Source organism: Arachis ipaensis, chromosome B02 (genome assembly GCF_000816755.2).
Source record: "Arachis ipaensis cultivar K30076 chromosome B02, Araip1.1, whole genome shotgun sequence".
In the NCBI taxonomy this organism is placed as follows: Eukaryota; Viridiplantae; Streptophyta; class Magnoliopsida; order Fabales; family Fabaceae; genus Arachis; species Arachis ipaensis.
Window position 1 is genome coordinate 16,167,029 of NC_029786.2, and position 5,798 is coordinate 16,172,826.

Genomic DNA, 5,798 nt, shown 5'->3' on the forward strand with positions numbered 1-5,798 from the left:
TATATCAATAAAAAAATATTTTGTATGAATTTTCAATGATCAACCATCATGAATCAAGTAATCAATCCAACCTTTAACAAAAAGAAAAAGAAGAAAATACTTGTAAACCTTGCTAAAATCGGTAAATAATTAGTCAATAAATTGAATTTTAATTAGAAAATTAAAAATACAAAACTAATATCAAAATAGGATAGATCTCTTAAAAACGAGAATTTCGATACCAATTTCGAAAAATTTAGCCCAAAATTGGATCGGATGAGCCAAACTGGTTGAAACAGGCCCAAACCGGACCTGTGGGCCCAACCGGCCCAGCATATAAATGAGCTAAAGCTCATTTTCTTCTCTAAGAACACAACAGAAGCAGCACCAGACGCAGGGAGAAGAAGAAAAGGTTACAAAACCCTTGTTTCAATTTCCAAACGCCGTAACTTCTCCGTTCTAGCTCCGATCGCCGCACCATTCGCGGCCACGCGTCCAACGCGTCGAGCTCTCTACATTTCTGTCGGATCAATTTTACCGGTAAGCTCCAATTCCATCTCAAATTTTCTAGCCCCTTTTCTATTCTTGAAATTGAACCCTTATGGTAAAACTTTGCCAATTTGGTGTTTTAGGTTCGTTTTAGCTTGCGGAGCTTATTGGGTTTGAGTTGCTACGCGTATGGGTGCGGTAAGGATCACCTAAACCCTAATCTAATTTTGGTTTTATTATGTGGAATCTGAAATTTAAGTGTACATGTGTATTAGGTGTGAATTAAGTTTATATATAAGCATTGGAATTGAAAAGTAAGCATTTGGAAGCTTGGTGGTGATCAAAACTGAGATTGTGGCTGGTTTCTTTGAGCTTGAAGGGCTGTGTTGTGACTTGGGTGGCTGTCTTGGATTAAATATAGTGATCGGCTAAGGTATGGTTTAGGTTTCGTGCGTTTAATATGTAAGGTTGTGTGAAAACTTAGGCTAGAGAACTATAGGATAAGTTGAAAAGGGTTTTATGCATTAAATGATTAGTTTTGTGATGTTAATGGTAGATTGATGATTAGCCTTGTATTGGAATTAATGGTCATGAGATGAATGGAATTAATGAGAATGTGTTATTGGAACTAATAATGGTGAATTGATGATGTTGTTGGTATATGTCCATGAGATTTTGTGGTTATGACTTGTTGATTTGATTAATGATGATTTATGGGTTGTTATTAAAGAATTGAAGAAGTAAATTAATAAAATTTTAATGTTGTAGCTTGTGGTTGAAATGGTGAATATTGGGATTATTGTATGGATTTTATGGAATGGTATGAGCAATAATATGCTAGTGGTTAGTGATAATGAAATGAGGCTTGATATGCTGTAAATCTGCAGGTTTTGTGGGTAGGGAATGTGAATTTGGTAAAAATGGAGGGAAGTTGTGCGTTGTTGTTGTTGCCTCAAGCTACCAAGCCGTCGCCGTTTTTGCTCGGGGTTATCGTCGCCGATTGGTTTCGTCGCTGCTAAAGGAGAAGACGCGTCCGAGAGAGAGAGAACCAGGGGAAGTGATGCGCGAAGTAAGGTGACTAATCGGAAGACTACCAATATCATTGCTTATTCCATTCAACTATATACGTATAGTCATAGTAACTAGAACTTCGATTTAATTCTTAAAATCTTTCGATATTACGATTTTAAATGAGTCATTTGATTTTACAATTTAAATCTTGTTAAGATTTTACGTTTTACGTACTTAATTTACTTTTTCGATTTTACGTAAAATCTCGATTTTCTTTACCTTACCTATAGCACAGTAAAATATTTAAACACCTCAAATGGATGTCACACACATTGGACAGAATGGACCTTAGTTGTATGGTGAATATCAACCATATTGGTGCTAAGTGAATGTAAGCCTTTTTTCTTTTTATCCTAGATCTTTTTATATATCTCATAAAAATTTTATTTCTCCTCTCACTCTATTATGTTTTTTACATTGTATGCAGCTTAACATAAGCCCACGTCCAACAATTGTCTATCCTAAACCATAGGCTAGATACCAAAAAAATATGACAACAATATTAAAAGTTATTTAATATTAGTACTTTTTGCAACTATTAAGAGTTACTGAGCAAGATTCAGATGATGAAAGAATTTTCCTTTAACATTGTAGAATTTTTCATATTATAAACCAAATAAATTCTTAACTAATACGTAAAAAATGCAAAAGTATTTAAAAAAAAATTTATTCTGATAAGTTAATTAAGTAAATTATAGATAGCTTATCAGAATTTATTGTATTAATTGACACAATGCTAACAAGTTAAGATGATTCAGATTGTCTTTGATTATTTTTGATACAAGAATTATTAGATATTATTGTATTAAACTTTTTTACAACTAAACTTGATTTAAATTCAATACTTAAAAATTAAAACTAAGAATTTTAAATATTCTTAACATACACTTTTTTAAGTCTAAGAATGATTTAAATTGAGTCGGATACAAATCTAAAAAATTTACATATATTATTTTTATAAGCATTATGAAGACTTAAGAGAGATTCAAACTAAATCAAAACACTAACCTAATAATTTTAGATATTTTTTTTTACAATTTTCTCAGGCCTAAAAATTACTAATAAATCAATTTTAAAATATGTCAGTATTGTGTTCAAATTAAAAATATTTTATAGTTTTTGATGTTCTAATTCTAGAATATAATAAATATTGAAACTATCTAATATTTATAATTGAATCTAGTGTAAAATAAATTCAAAGTATAAACTAAATACATTTTAAATACTCGTTTGAGATAGAAGAGAGAACTTTACAAAGAAAAAAGAATGAATATAAGAAAAATAGATATGAGAAGTTTCGTAGCAATTCAACACTGCTATTTCTTAATGTTCCATACTTCCATGCTTGCTTTGTTTATATTTTGTCAAAGTGACGTTGAAAATCATTCTTCCTTCATTACAGGTTGAATTTTTAATATAGATACCTTTTTATTTTATAAAAATAGTAGACCTATTTTGTACTTGTGACAATAAAGTGAGAAAGTTATTTTTTAAATGTTTTAGGATTTAACATTTTTGGAGCCAAAAGTATCCGTTTGAATTGAGTGTATTTCTAAAGGGATGTCATATCTAGTGCTTAGTTTTTGAGGTTTATGAACTAAATTATCATTGCTTTTTAGGTGGGCACATGATTTAGATTTATCTTTTAGAAAAGAGTTAATAGTCAAAATTGTCCCTGAAAAATACATCGATCTCTATTTTCGTCCTCGAAAGAATAAAATAATCAAAAAATTCGTCCCCGAATGATAATAGATCTGGTCGCATAACCCTTTCGTCATCTCTTCCGTTAATCCTTCCGTCATATCCTTCTATAGTAAAATTCTCTATGAGACATTCTATCAAATATCTTATATGCATCATGCTTAACCCATCAGACCTTATCCTATGGTGAAATCCCAAAGCTTCAGGCAGAGAAGAATTTCTTGCATATTCTTTGAGAGAGTTGCATATCTCTAGGAGAACTGAAAAAAGTAGCGGAACTTGGTGAGAGAGTTGCAGATCTTTAGGAGAATTGAAGAAACCGCCTAGCCACCTCCGATGGGAAGAGTAAGCATCTGAATAGATGGCGCGGAGTGCGGCACAGTTTCCGGCGATGGAAAGAGCAAGCATCAAAATGGAATCTTGAGTGCTGTGGTGATGAAGGTCAGCGGGACGGTGCTACAGTAGTTATGGAGTTTCAAGGAAGAACGACATCTATGGTTATCCAAGCAAGAGTTGGTGGCTATGGAGTTTCAGTGTTGAGGAAGATAATCATCAAGGAAGAAAGATGGCTAATGGGTGGGGTTTTTGAAGTTGGTGGGTCGGATTTATGCCTTTGCTGGGATAACCCACGAAAAAAACGACGTCGTTTTATGTGTTAAAATATAACTTAACGTGCCATGTCATTTTTTGTTAACGCCATCCGTAAGAAAAATAACAGAAGGACAAACATAATTAGGTCCGTTATCTTTTGAGGACGAATTTGATTAATTTATTCTTTCGAAGATGAAAATGAAAATCGAACAAGGTATCTTTTAGGGATTATTTTGATTATTAACTCTCTGGAAAATTATTAATTGGTTTTCTAGTTTTTTTTTCCTTTTAAATTATCAAAAAATGATTTATAAATTAAAATTAATTTTGTATAAAATTAATTTTAAAGGAAAAATTTGGTTTTAAAGGGTAAAAAACCCATTTTAAAGGAAAACACAACCTTAATCATGTTTACCCTTTAAAAAGAGATTTCGGATTCACTTTTAAATACTGATACATAAAATTAAGAAAAAGTTAAATAGATATGGATAAATTAATTGCTTTCGATTAGATTTGATACCAATTATTTTTTTATTTTAACTTAATTTTGACTTTTATTTTATTGGACTAAAATTAATTTTATCTTCAAATCAGCAACAAAAAGATTTATACTATCATTAAATTATATTTAAGAGTATAAGAATAAAATATTTTTATCACTATCAGATAAAAAATATTATCTATGAATATTTTGATTAAATATATAGCATTTTAAATTCTATCTAAACTATTTTTAAAAATCATAATTTAAAATTTGATCTACAAAATGGATTTATAAAATAATAACTATTTAAAAATTTCTTAGATATATTTCAAGAAAGATAAGAGTTTTTACTGTATTTCGTACGCATCATTAATTTAAAAAAAAAGTTGATTAAAAACAATACTTTTAAATTTAGAAAATTTAAACTTAAAAAATAAAAATAACGTATATTACTAATGTATCACAATATGCATAAAACGGAACAAATCTTTCAGAACTTTTAAATTTAATTCCTTACCCCATGGATTAAATTAAAATAAGATAAGATAAAACACTATGCTTTCTCTTTTTTTTACCCGTTCCGTCCCTTTATAAACCATTGTTTGCTTCCCAAATTCCCATCATTAACAAAGTATCTGATCTTCTTAATATTTTCTCTGGACTCATATATATATATAGTCATCACAAGGCTCTTATTCTTTCCTATCAATCTATCGTTACACCAATGGCCATGCGAAAGATTTATGCATCTCTCCCTGCTGTAGCTGCCGGAGTTGGATTCTTCTTCTATAATGCGAAGGTAAGAAAAAGATATCTATTATTTATATTCATATAAAATGTTATATAATTCCAAAAAGTAACATCAAAGTTTCTATGAACGCAGGAACATGCAAGAAGAATTTCAGCATCTAATCAAGAAACAATATCTACAACAAGAGTAGTGGAAGAACAAACCAAGGCCAGTAGGAAACCAAGTGTGGCACCACAGTTTGATGGTTTGCATTGTTTTGAAACATTTGTTATGAATTAAATTCTTTGAAAGATGTACAACTTAACTGATTCTACGAGATAAATAAAATAGTAGAAGAATTTATATTTGTTCTTTTACATAATTTGTCTCAATTTATTTCAAATTATTTATTATAAATGTAAATTTGGTTTTGTAAAATTTTTACTTTTCTAAAATAGTTTATAAAAGTTGTCTTTTAAAAAATAATTTTTTAGGGTGTGTTTGGTTTTGTGTTGGGAAAGAGAAAAGCCTCGTTTGAATTTTTTCAATGCTTTATTTTTATGTTTGTCAACTTTTTTATCATCTAAACATAGAAGTAATTTCTACCTTTTAACCGAAGTTTATCAAAAGTTACAAATTTTAGCTTTTACATTCACTTTTTCAAGAAGTTAGACTAAAATTTATTTTTTATATACCAATGATGTCTTTCATTATTCATATGTTTATTTTTTTTTTAAATGTTTTTTCAATGCT

General features: G+C 29.7%; 1 long non-coding RNA gene across 1 annotated transcript; it reads left to right on the forward strand.

Moving 5' to 3' along the window:
- On the forward strand, positions 372-1,747 carry LOC110267493. Its single transcript, XR_002355210.1, has 4 exons — positions 372-519; positions 612-666; positions 744-901; positions 1,356-1,747. It is a non-coding gene; the product is annotated as an uncharacterized LOC110267493 (long non-coding RNA).